This window comes from Halichoerus grypus, chromosome 13, assembly GCF_964656455.1.
Source record: "Halichoerus grypus chromosome 13, mHalGry1.hap1.1, whole genome shotgun sequence".
NCBI classification, from domain to species: Eukaryota; Metazoa; Chordata; class Mammalia; order Carnivora; family Phocidae; genus Halichoerus; species Halichoerus grypus.
This window is the reverse complement of record NC_135724.1, coordinates 40,996,529-41,010,768: the sequence shown is the minus strand read 5'-3', so window position 1 is coordinate 41,010,768 and position 14,240 is coordinate 40,996,529.

Sequence of the window (14,240 nt, the reverse complement as noted above, 5' to 3'; positions counted from 1 at the left end):
TAGTAAGTTTTCCAAAAATAGAAACCATGACTTATTAAGTAGTGAACAAAGAAATGGCAATGCCCGTAGGAAATAATAGAAGAATTTTTACAAAAAAAAACATGATCTAAAATGCTAAATAAGAGAGGACAAGAGGAAGATGTTTACTATTTATTTGAATAGGAAAAAGCAAATGATAAAAAGGGTTTGCAAATGCGTTTCTCATCTTGTTCTCTATTTTTTAAAATGTCATGTTCATCATGTGAGAAAGCATAAAAGAAACCAGTGTGATTAGAAGGAAATGAGAAGAGAACTAATATTTATTGAGCACCTTTCCTGTAATAAATGTTGACATATTTTACTCCTTTTAATCCTCCAGACGGTCTCATAATTGATCAATATTTTATGGACAAGGAAAATGAGTCTATATAACTTGTCTAGTCACAGTGCTTTTTTAAAGAAAAATATAATTGGATTAAAATCCAGATACTCTTTTACTCTGAAAGTTAACCTTACCTGAAGTCTATGAAATCAAAATCAAGTATTACTTGTGAAAATAAGTAAGGACTCTTAGTTCACCAGGCACAATAAGCACATAATAACCTTGGAGTATTCACTATTTTTTATTTTAAAACCCCAAAATATTATTTAATCAAAATGTATAGACACCAAAAGAAAAAAAAAACCAAAAAAAAAACCAAAAAACAAAACAACCCTTGAAAAAGACTGATAAACAAATTCTCCTAGTAAAGAAAGGCAAACCTGAATTCAGGGAGTAGTCTTAAAATAGTTTAATGATCTGAGAACATCACTGTGGAATTATCAGGTTTACAGAATTTACAGAGTGAGGTTAGTGATGTAGTTTAGATGAATTTAGCAATAAGTGGAGTAAAGGGGTAAGGTCCATGACTTGGAGCAGTTTAGAATTTTGCTGAAGCACCTGTTTGAATTACCCGTATTGATGTGTTGAATGACTCACTTAGCTTTATAAATTATTTTAGTAATGCATTTAGAGAATCATTAAAAATCCAAAGGGGTCACTTAGGAGCTTCATGTTTTACTGAATTTTATGACAGAAATTACATTCTATAATAGTATTGGGGGTTTTAAAGATTCATGAAATTATCAGGACAGGTCCCTTGAGGAGAATGTCAGTGATCTAGTGTAAATGAAATGTCACTTTTTAGGACTGGTGCCCTGAACTCTCAGTCAATAGCAGGGAAATCAGGCCAGATTGCTTCCTGAAGATAGCAGCCCAACATTATGGGGCTGCAAAACAGACCATTTAGATGATGAACAACAGCTGGAAAAATATCAGGAAGGAACAGAATCCATTCTTTTAGCCTTACAGAATATTGGTGAGTTTGCACATAATACTGGGTACACTCTTTGAATATCACTTCTCACTAGAGAACATCTAATAGGAGAACTCCTCATATGTACTGGGAACATTATTTGTCTTATGTCATTTAATCCCCATGGCAATCCTATCAGACAAGTATTAATTTTATCATCATTATTTATTTAATATTTAATATTAAATATTAAAGTATTTAAAGGTAAGAAAAACTGAATTCAAAGAGGTGAAGTAATTTACTGAAAATCAGATGAGATAAGAAGTACCAAAACCTGGATTTGAATGCCTCTATCTGTTCTTCCTTCTGTGTTGCAGTCAGTCTCTGTCACAGAAACCCATGTGAAGAAGAAGGAGAAGGAGGAAAGAAGAAAAGAGGTTTTAAAAAATAAAAGTTGAAATGACAACGTGATTATTTTTATTAATCTTGAAGGTTGTGGAAAACATAAACATAAAGTTACTAAATTGATTCCTGATAGATATACACTTATAAAAACATAAATTTTTGTTTTTTAGAGTAGATAGTAAGTCAGGGCAAACCATAACTCCTGATGTGCTATGTAAGGACATTATAGAAATGATTAGACAAAAGGTTGGGAAACACCTATTTACACAGCATGCCTCCTGACTTTTCGAGGGTGACGTAAATAAAATATGGACATTTTCTTAGAAGAGAATTTTTATTACCATTCAGAGATAGAAGATCCTATGTGTGTAAAGGATTACCAAACACTATCCTGGTAATCAGGAAATTTGATGACACCAAGATTATAGTTTAAAGAGATCCACTTTGCATTTTGAATTCATGAAAATTCATTTATTAGATTTCCTACTAGATGCTGGGTACTGTGAGAGGTGCTGGCATAAGAATGTTAAAAAAGACACAGTACCTTCCTCCACTTTCTTAGTGTTTATTGGGTAAAAAAAGTCATAAGACATTTTCAGTTATAGAATATGCTCAGAAAAAATATAAGATGGGCACAGAACCCAATCTTGGATGGGTAGTAATAATAATAAAACTTCATAAGGAAACTGATATCTAAGCTTGTACTTTGATGTATTAGCTAAACAAATATTGGTTGGAAGCCTGATATGTATCAGTCACTAGTCTGAGAACCAGCAATAAATTAGTGAACAAGTTTTTTTTTAAAGATTTTATTTATTTATTTGAGAGAGAGAGAATGAGCGAGAGAGAGAGCATGAGGGGGGGAGGGTCAGAAGGAGAAGCAGACTCCCCGCTGAGCAGGGAGCCCGACGCGGGACTCGATCCCTGGACTTCAGGATCATGACCTGAGTGGAAGGCAGTTGCTTAACCAACTGAGCCCCCAGGCACCCACAAGTTATTTTTTTTTAAATCTCTTTTACCATTGCAAAATCCACATAGAGAAGAATAAAGGAATTAATGAAATAAGAATAGAAACCAGTAAATTGGAAACTAAGCATTAATAAGGATAAAAAACCAATAGCTGGCTCAATGAAAAGACTCATAAGTTAGAAAAAACTGACAAGACTGATCAAGGGTAGGGGGGAAGGGAAGGAAGGTAGAAAAATGCACTATGAAGAAGGAGAGGTATCTATAGACAATATTACAAAAATAATACAAGAATATTATGAAAACATATACATGCCAAAAATGTGAAAATCTAAATAAAATAGATAAATCTCTATAAGCAATACCGTAGAAGACCTTTATTATTCTTTTGGCTAAATAGTATCTGAATTCCCTTCTCTTTGTTCAAGATACTCCTCACCTTATTGGTAGAAAGGGCAAAAGCACATGGAGAGATATTCTGGTAAGAAGAAAACAGCATGTGCAAAGGCCCAGAGGCAAGATAGAATTAGCAGGATTGTGTAGAGAGTATAAATAGCATGACTGGAGAACTGAATGGAGAAAAGAGGTCCCAAATCATCAAGAGTATCATAAGCTATTTTAAAGATTTTGGATTTTTTTCCTGGCATCGACAGAGAGTCACTCTCTGTTTGGGGAAATTGGATAATCATGAAGGTAATGATGGTCTTGATAACTTCTAACATTGTTTTAGTCCTTTTCATATGCTGAGACTAGGGTACTCAGTGCTTTATGTGAACTATCTCAATTAACTCTCATAGGAACTCGGTAAGATAGATATTCCTATTATATGAATTTTAAAAGTAAAGAAACAGCAAACTTGTCAAGTTCAAGAAAATAATATATAAGTAAAAGCAGAAACAACAGCTTGTTTCAAAATACCTGAAAGATATATGGGTTCAAATATCACAGATTGGATATAACATACAGAAAGAAGAGAGGGATCCTTCATCCACTGCCTAGTACTAGAAGAAGCTTCAGCATCTCAAGTTGTGGCAGGTGTCCAACAGATACTGACTGAGCAGTGCACAAGATTGGATTTATTAATGGAAAAGGGTTACACAGTCTGGGGCATCCATGAGATACCCATGAGATACAGGGGAGGAATGACACAGGAAGATTTAAACAATATGGATTTCAGATAAAATACCAAGCATCATGGAAGAATTAGTTGAGATTGTGGCCCAATCATTTTTAGTGATGCTGGTCTGCACTATTTCTGTTTGATTCTCTCCAGCTCTGCAAAGCAACCTGAGTTTAAGAGCAAGGAAGGCAACACACATAGATTGTCCATGTACGTTTTATGTTTGGTTAAGTTTTCAAGAAAATGAGATAGCTTTATGAATCAGTTACTTTTCTTTATCTCACAGTTTCTACTCAAGATCAAATTATAAATGGTGAGAAGTTGCCAGGAGGAGACTTAAATTTTCATCCTAAGAGAAATAAAGTAAAGTAAGTTACCAATACTATAGATGGTAGATCAGCATCATCCTGGTAAAAAAAAGGTAGAGCTTATTAGAGTTAACACATGGACATTGATCATTTGCACTTAATATATCTTAAAATCCTTTCACATTCTTTTTTGATTTAGAATTTTTTTTTTGTAAGAGAAAGTATTCTAAAGTCTGAGAATTTCTTTCATTTATTCCTTAATACCTACATATCTACCATATTAGCTAGTGCATGATTTAAATTGAATTAAAATGTTCTAAAGAAAAAAATTATGAATTTGGACTAAAAATTACATATTTATATTTATGGGTGATAACAATCTGTTCATAAGGCAAAATAATTATGTTTAGGACATCACTGAATCTCTTAATTCTATTTAGGACTTTGAGGTAGATGAAAAAAACTATGTGAGTTACAAAATGCTAGCTGACATGCTAAATTAATCAATAGATGACAATATTGCCTATGAAGTTAATAAATATAATAAACACATTGTAATATTCTATATGTAATACTTGATTTTATAAAAACTAATGTTTATTCTAAGCATTCAGCATTCAAATGTACCTTTAAAATAAAGAATCTCTTATATCTAACTCATACTTGGTAGTCACCGTCAGGAAACTGAAAATAAATCTTATTTTTCAAAAGACAGTCCAACAATTATTAAAAGCAAAAAATGTTTATATGTAAAGAGCATTTACATGCACAAAAATGTCAATATTTATGTCAAATAAAAATAATAACTATTTGTTTGCAAATTTCCATATTTGGCTTGCTCCATTTCCCAAGAAGAACTTATTGAATGTTTATTTGACTAGGGAGTAAAAGCAGAAGATATAATCATCAGACCAAACTATCAAACTCAGTTTTGAAAAATGAGTGCAGTCATATAAAACTGCTTTTATCTGTCTTCTTTTCTGTAAAAGTACAGAGAAATCATTTAACAAAACAATACTAAATTACATGAGCATTCAAATCATTTTAAAAATAGCTATTAGAATTTTTAAAACTCCAGAGAAGCAGTTATCTGTTGATCGAAGACATGCAGTTTAGTACTTCTTATCAATCTAAGTGAATATGGAAGAAAAGATGTATGTATGACAATTCCTGAAAGGAGAATTAACGAAATCATCTTCCCTTTCTCTTTATCTATATACCATTCTTTACAAAGCGAGTACATATAATTTTTCTCACATATGTTAATTTTTATTAATATAGTCAAATCTTGAAGTAGTTCAATACTTTGAAAATTTTAAAAGACGTATATATTTCCCCATACCTTTCAGAAGAAGGGCCATTTGTGTCTGGCTCCATCTGTGTGATGACATATATTTAAAGGCTTAGTGTCTTATTTTTATTCATATGCTAAATCTCCTATATAAAACAAATCCATAATACGGCAGAGATAAAAGGGCCAGGGCAATCAGGGTGTACCCATTCTGCTGATGTGCTAAACCTGAGATGCCCTGGGTTTACAGTAGTTTTTTAGCTGGGGCATTGACACTATAAATGGCTAATTTTCCTTGGAGCTTCCTTTAGTATTTGCCTCTTCAGTACTTCCTCAGTACTGAAATCGGTTATTGGATCATGGAGTGATAGAATCTGAGACTTAGAACCTTTGAGGCCTTCTCTAATGGGCTAAATGGTGGCCCCCAAAACTATATGTGCACCTCCTAAATTTGTACCTGTGAATATTACCTTATCTGGCAAAAGAGAGACTTAAGACTCTCCAGGGGAAGATCTTTTCCTGGATTATGTGGATCCACCCTAAATCATAAGTATCCTTATAAAAGAGAGTCAGAGAAGAGATTACTGAGGACAAGGCCATGCGAAGGGGAGGCCGAGGTGGGGATGATAGGACTCCAATGCAGAGGACTACCCACAGTCACTGGCTGCTAAGAGAGGCATGGAATGGATCTTCCCCAAGGGCCTCAGGAGAGAGTGCAGCCCAGCTGACACCTTGATTTCAGACTTCCGTCTTCCAGAACTGTGAGGGAATCAATTTATTTTTTTAAGCCACCAAGATGGTGGTAATTCATTACAGCATCTACATGAAACTAATACACCACCTTCCGCAGTCTCGTATGTCTTCAGGGGAGAGATTTATTTAGAAAATGGATGTCCAGTTTCCCCTTGACTGGTTCAAGTCTAAGCTGACCTCTAGGTAGCTAAAGAGGATTTTCTAGTACTACCTGGCTCGATTATCAGCATATTCTCCTTTACACCAAGCTGAAATCTGCTTCCTGACAGTCCCCCCTCCCAGACCCAACACATTTAACAGGTGACACATTAGTTCTCTGCTATAACATAGACCAACTCTCTTCTTACATAAAATCCGTTCGCATATTTGCATACCTTCCTTGCATAACCTGAAATGCTACGTATCTCCCACATCCTAGCTAAAAGTTGTCCTGTGAACGTCTCTCGTCTTCTCTGCACTTCTCCCATTGAGAGAGGATACTTGATTGTGACATTTACGCCCATAGAGTACTTGGCACATGAAGACACATGCAAACATGAAAATACAACATCTTGAAGTATCTGGAGGTTGCAATGTGTGAAAATGGAGGAAAAATAATTTTAGAAATAAGAAGGAGCAGCAACAGAGATAGAAATAGAGATATGTAGGTGGAGAGAAAGAGAGAAATAAACAGAGTGAGAGACATAACACAGCCGGTAGGGCCGTCAATCATTGGATCATAATGAATAGCAATGGGGAGAGCTACAAACCGGAAAGCAGGATTTGCTAAGGAAAAATGGTTAAGGAACTTTGGATAATACTAACATAGAATCATTAAGAGTTTATCAAGAATAAACCCAGCACTGTGCAAAAAACTATACATGTAATACCTCCATTATCATCATAGTAAATTAAAGTGATATTGGATTTTATTATACCAAATTAAGGGTTAAGAAACTATTTGCTATTATTATTATAAATTAAAAATGAAAAAGGTGCTTAAATTCTTCATTGAAATCATGCTCCCTATAAATTGTGAAACTGGGATCTGAACCCCACACTCTCTGGTTGCTAAGATGACTCTCCAAGCGTTCTGATAATGCTGCCTCTCTCAATGCAAATAACCATGTATCTTCCTATTATTACTAGTGAACTGTCTTCCTTACTATTTCTTTCCTTATCCTCTCTGTCCCCATGCCTTCTCTTCTCTGACCACCAGACTATGGTCTGCAAACTTAACTTGAAAGCTAGAAGGGAGTCCTTGAAATGTGATCATCAGAGGGCTGCAGGCATCAGACCAAAACTAACATTGAGCACAATATATCAAACAGGCTACGTAACCTATTTATGTACGTCTACATCAGATCTGAAATGTATTTCTAGAAAACACTGCAGCACAATCCTGCCACACGTAATTCTGTGACGATCTGGAAATAGATTTCTTTCTTTTTTTTTTCTAATTAATACTGTGGTTTTCCTTACCTAAAGCCTCATTCACTGCTATTTTCCTTGTAACCTCTTTCATTTAAATAAGATACAGAGTCTATTTTCTATATCTTTGTTTAGAGGCTACAGATATTATTACCCTTAATTACTTCCCTATGTGGCTTTAAACTGAAATTACCTCCATAATTACTTTCCCCTGAAATGTCTATGGTGAAGTTCAGCAACTAAATGTTGATGGCTTCTAAATGAAGACATTTGGTTTGTGCTGTAATGATCAAGCAGGTAAAGAGATTTTATTTAGTTTAAACTTTGGAAAGTTTAAACATTTCAAGTAGTCCTGTCATCCCTTTTCACTCATTTATTCATGATTCAAGAAATTAATCCTAACAAAGTCATTTGATTCTGGGTGGTATGTTGCTACCATAGCAATTCTGTTGGTTTTTAATGATTAATATAAAGTTTCAAATGAAGTGTTTAATTGTATTTGCAGATAGTTTCCTGAGCCATAAATAGCCAACTCTCTTGAAGTCTTCTTCCATTATCCTCAACACTAGGTAATCAACTTGTGCATTTTCATTGAAATGAGGCACAAGACGCTTGGGGCCAACAAGGTCATCACAACTCAGAAAGAACATGGGAACATGTTAGGCTGCCATGAGTCGCAGAGGGCAAATAGAACTTTGCATACAGCTTTACCAGAGCAATGTATCCAATAATTATTGTTTTTGGAATCTGTTCCAGTTCAAAAGACTGCACTGATCTCTGCATAGAAATCTAATTATTCTTCCCACTCATAACAATAGGCTACTCTTACTGTTTCTCTTGTCACTTTCAGGTCATGTACATGAAAACAGGATTTAAGTAACTCCAATGCCATTTGTTTAATGATGTCCTGGAAGAATTCGTTTTCCTTTAAAGAGTGAATACTTACAAAGTTCTCTGTACCCATTTTACTAACCCGAGAAAGTTATTTGCTATTTGCTGAATGAGATGAGGTTTATAAAATATGTAATATTTTTATTTTAATCATTTTTGCATGAGTCATAGTCTTCCTAAAAATCTGCCTACAGTTTTAGCAGAATGGCAAAGCTATACATTTGAAAATGACTGAATTTTCATGTTTAGAATCCTAATATTTTTCTAAAAGATGAGTGTATTATTCATCAAATAGAAAACAACAGACAACAGAAATTTTCATGTGAAGATATAAGGAGGTAGTACAATATCAGTTTATCTTAAAAACACTGTCTTGTTATTTAACATCATTATTTGAAAAGAGGAAGAATTAAAAGAATATAATAGGAAGAATTAGGCGATAAAATAGTGGGGAAGTTAGGCGCTTTCTTCTCGAATTGTCAATACAAAAAATTGCAAACCTTTAAAACTTTATGTGCTTATATAGAAAGCTGAAGCCTGTGTTTCTAAAATACAACAAATGCAAAACTATTTACAGAACATGATTATCTCCAATTTCCTGTACCCTGGAAAATGGGATCAACTTATATTTTACTATCTAAGGACAAACTCTGAACCATGAATATTTCACAATGTCTGACTCTGGGACCTTTGAAGCAGTAAGGATTTTCATTTGTCCTGAATATATTCAGAGTACCCACCTAGTACTAGCGGTGTTAACCTCTAACATAGTAAATATTATAAAGCAACGTGATTCCATATAAATATTTCCCAGAAACATATCTAGTGCTACCTTTAAACATGATTTGCAAATAATAATAGTAAGTTCTTGTATGACAAATTTTTATTAAACAATGGTGAATTTTATGTAACTCAGCATCACGCTTTTCAATGGACAGACTGTTAATATTACTATGGTGGTCATAGTAGATGGCCTCTGGTGTGCAATGATTAAAGAGTACTCAAGTCCTAGAAAGGGACTAGTCTGATCTGTCCCAATCCACTGCCTGTTCTGGACTGAAATGGTATTTCTATAAGGACACTGACATGTATTCCAACATTATGAAACAAATTTTAGTAAGCAGAGTCTGAAGAAAAAAGAGCTAATTTTATATTTATTAAAATATACTTCTGAACTCTATCAAATACTACCTACCATAAATAAAAGTAAACTATAAACATATCAAGAGATCAGGTGATTTATCAACTTAGGAAATGATCTTAGTTTCAATGTTTAATTTTAAAAGATATAATTTATAAAAACTTACCCAATTTATTTAGAAAGACTAGACACATTGAACATGCATGACTACATTATCAAATTAACATAAATAATAGATATTATTTTGAGTAAAACAATCCTTATATAGACAAACATCTCTATGCAGTCTCTAAGTCTGCAACTGGAAATCACAATGAAACTCAATTATTTAGAATTCACTAGTGAATTCTAATGATAAATAACTATAATCCATAAATGGAAATGCATAGAAGGAATATGTTTTTTTCATGGCCTATTGACAAGATCATAACTTTCTATTCTAATCCACTTATAAATTATTGTTAAATTAACTGAAAATTGTCCTATTAGCATTCTATATATTTGATGATATTTTGTAACAATTCTTATTCTTCTCTTTCTTATGAATGGTAGGCTACCATAATATTTTATGAAAAACACCTTTTTTCCTTTGGGAAGTGTTTAATATCTGCATGGTTAGCTAGATTTGGACTACTGTGAGGATCAGGTACACTGTGACAGGTGATTTACAAATCAGAATGTGAATTACAGTTATTGGAGTAACACATCATAACTTTCCTTCTTTGAAATTTATGTCCACTAATTCAAACCATTTTAACAATACTTATTGAGCAAATGTGATTTTCAGGAAAGTGAGATTCTAATGATTCATAGCAAATGATCATTGACTATCATATGGTCCTTAATTGTGGGAATTTTTGCCTCTGAGAGGACTGGGGCACAGATTATTCCACCATAACATCGAATTAAGAGTAGAATCAGACTCAGTGTAAGACAGATCATATCATCTTTCATGCAGAAAGAAGAGTGTTGCACCTATTGACTTCTTAACTGAGTCTACATCAACAGTCTATAGGTGAATATCATTTTGCCTATATTTTTATTGTGATATGACAGTATGAAATAAAGTAACCCAAATAAATACATAAAATTGACTAACAAATCTTAATTCTTAGGCAACTTCATTTTTTCCTCTGTAGTAAAATGCTTATAAGAATACCGAAGGGAAAATAACAAGCAATATTGCCATCCAATGGTGAAATTGTAACATTTAAAGTATATTAAAAATCAAGATAAGATTATAGGACAATATCTCAAAATTAGTGGATATATGTTTCTTTTGACTGCCTGTGTTTTCTGGGAAATATAAAGGAAATATTGGATGTTATTAATAGAGTGAGTGCTAAAATAAAATAAGAATTCACTAAGGGTGAGTTTTCACCTCTTTTCCATCAGAACAAGAGAAGCTTTAATTCCTATCATTTAATTATCAAAGAAGTAGGAGACTGGAGCTTGCAAAGCTTATTAATATCACTATTTTAATTCTTTATTTTACATTACGCTTAACAAATATTTTCCCTTCACAGTCAATTAAGGATCTACCTGAATTTTGTCACCTCCTAAAAGACTTCAGAACTCATCTTTCTCTTTCCCAAGCCCCCAGACACTTTGTGCCTGCACTATTCTTTATTTACAATTGTTTGATTTCCCTCAGAATCATTGACGTATTCATTGGCACACATCTTTAACTGGGAAAGGAGGGATTATGTCTAATTTATCTGTAACATCTATAACCGTTAGTGCCTAATAGGTCAACAATAAATAATTGTGGAATATAGTAGAATTGTCTTAAACTCTGAGTGACTCTTGATATACGAATTTGCATGTGCATACTAAAATGACTGTATCTCATCAGTGAGGTGGATTTTATCTCACTTGTAATCAAAGAGCCACTTCACAGTTCCCAGTATGTGGACATCTTTGAGCAGTTCCAGAGTAAAAGGAGATTACGGTAGCAAATACTGAATTGTTAAAATCAATAAATAATGAAGTGCTTGTAAAATACGTATTGTTATGCATATTATATGGAATATACTCAATAAAAGAGTAGTTGGTAAAATTGCGTTGTTGCTGGTAATGACAAGGATTATTCAGGCTGCTGTAACTGGACTTTATTAACTTGATATCCCGGACATGTAAATTTAGAAAGAAGAAATATATGTTTTATGTCTCAGAGTTTAACTACCACAGCAATCAATTTACATACGTATTGTTATTAACTTACATGTTTTTCACTCGGCTATTCAAGAAATATTTAAAAAACATTGATTTTCTTGTTGCCCACTCTATTAAGTACTAGGAATGCAGGAGTAAACCAGATAGATGTGGTTTCTGCCCAAATGAAAATAGTCTCGTGAATAAATGGATATTGAACATGTAATTACAATTGCGATAAGTGCTATGAACATGGTAATTGGGTGTAAATAAGGAGAAAGTCTACCCAAGAGTGAGACACTCAGGAATGTCATCGAAAGAAGCTAAGGCCCAAGGGGGAGTTAACTAGGTAACAAAGTCAGGCAGTGAAAAGGGAGTTTCAGGGAGAAGAAACTACTGAAAAAACAGTTTGAAAGTAAGACGAGCCTGGATCTAAGAGTAAGAGCTTGGGGCGCCTGAGTGCTCAGTCGTTACACATCTGCCTTGGGCTCAGGTCATGATCCCAGGGTCCTGGGATCGAGCCCCGCATCGAGCCCCGCATCGGGCTCCCTGCTTGGCGGGGGGCCTGCTTCTCCCTCTCCCCCTGCTTGTGTTCCCTCTCTCGCTGTCTCTCTCTCTCTCTGTCAAATAAATAAACAAAATCTTCAAAAAAAAAAGTTTTAAGACTAAGAGCTTCATTTGATTTAAGAGAGATATAATGGAAAGTGAAATTGAAAACCTTTTGAACTATGGTCAAGTATTTTAGATTTACCTTAAAGGTTCGAAGTCCGAGGCAGCACACAAAAACAAAAAACAAAAACAAAAACAAAAAAACCCCAAAAATGTAAACATACTGCTTTGAGTAGAAGAAATGTTTTTATCTACAGATGACAAATATCTATGTAGATAATCACAAAGAATCTACAAAACATCTCCAGAATTAATACATGAATTGAGCTGGAGGGCAGGATTCAAGACCAATTTACAAAAGCCAATGAATGACATTCCTATATACAAAATTTACATGGAAAGGCTAAGGAACCAAAGAGTCAAAATTCTAAATAAGAACATTGGTGAAGGATTCATATTACCCAACATCAAGGCTTATTATAAAGTTACAGTAATTCTGTTGAAACTGGACTCCCTAGTTTCGCTTGAGAGATGACCCCATTCATACCCCCTCGGTGTGGCTCAGGTCGGTCGACCTCATTCCTGCTGCAGCAAGACCTTACTGCTGTGTCCACATCCGTACACTCTGTGTTCAGTACGATTCCCCAGAATCCAACCCTGAGTCAACCCTGGTACCTTCTGAACTGTTCCTGCTTTTAGGCCACAGATTGTCCCTACTGAGACCAGTGAGCTGGGCTTTTCCCAGTTTGTCATTGGCTTCATTGAGAATTTGGCTGGGCATCCAACAGAGGCTCTTGTTCTTTCTTTTGTGATTGTTTTGAAGCCTAGAGAGTATCAGCTTGCCTCAAACACCTCTGAGCCTGGTGGAACTATTGAGAAATCAAGCCGACAGAGCAGAAGGTAGGGCCAAGAGATAGAAAGAAGCAATCCTATGACCTTATTTTAATCCTGAATGCAGCTTTGCCTAAAGCCAGATTCTTCCCTAATGCTTCAGTTACTCCAAGTTATACAGCCTGATAAATTCTTTTCCTACCTTCTATTTTCTTTGCTTAAGCTAGTTGAATTGGGTTTTTGGTCATTTCACAAAATAATGAAAACTGATAGATGGACCAAAAGAACTCGAAAAAAAAGTGATTCCAGAGAAGGGTTTTGAAGGATATACGGGAGTTAACTGAATAGTTTGCTCTGACTTCTACTGATTCCTAAGACTGTGCTGAGGAATTGCAGAAAGTGAAGACATATAACCATATCAGCCTTACCATGAAGGAGTTCAAGTATTTATTTATTTATTTTGATGTTTAAAACAGAGAAATCCATGGAGAAAATCTTGTTTATATCCATTTATTCATCTGCCAAAATTACTAGGTGTTACTATTTTGTCAATGTAAGTTATTGGATAGAGTTGAAATACACTTCAATCCACTTTGCCGTCAAATACTCAAACCTCTCTCCCCAAAAACCATCACTATCATAAATTTATGTGACTTTCCCATTCATGGGTTTATAGTTATTACATGCCACAAAGTATATGTGTATACATATTAACAGAAAGTACATATATATAAATATAATAAAATCATCTTGTTTTATGCTATATTTCAATTAATATTGTTTCAGTATACCCATTTATTTAATATTAAATGCCATAGAATTTTTACATAACTACCTCTAACTTATTAATATTTAACATATATATCTTTTTAAATTATTTTATCTTCCAACTTTATGCATTACTTTACTAAGTATATCATTTATAATCAGTGAAAAGTTGAATTATTAAAAATCCAATCTAAGTCTTTTTATTCTAACAGGAGAAGTAAATCTTATTTAAAAAATAAATTGGTTGCTGATACCTTAAGGGTTTATTATTGGTATTTTATTTTGGAATTTACATTTACTACATTTTATTTCTTGTTTT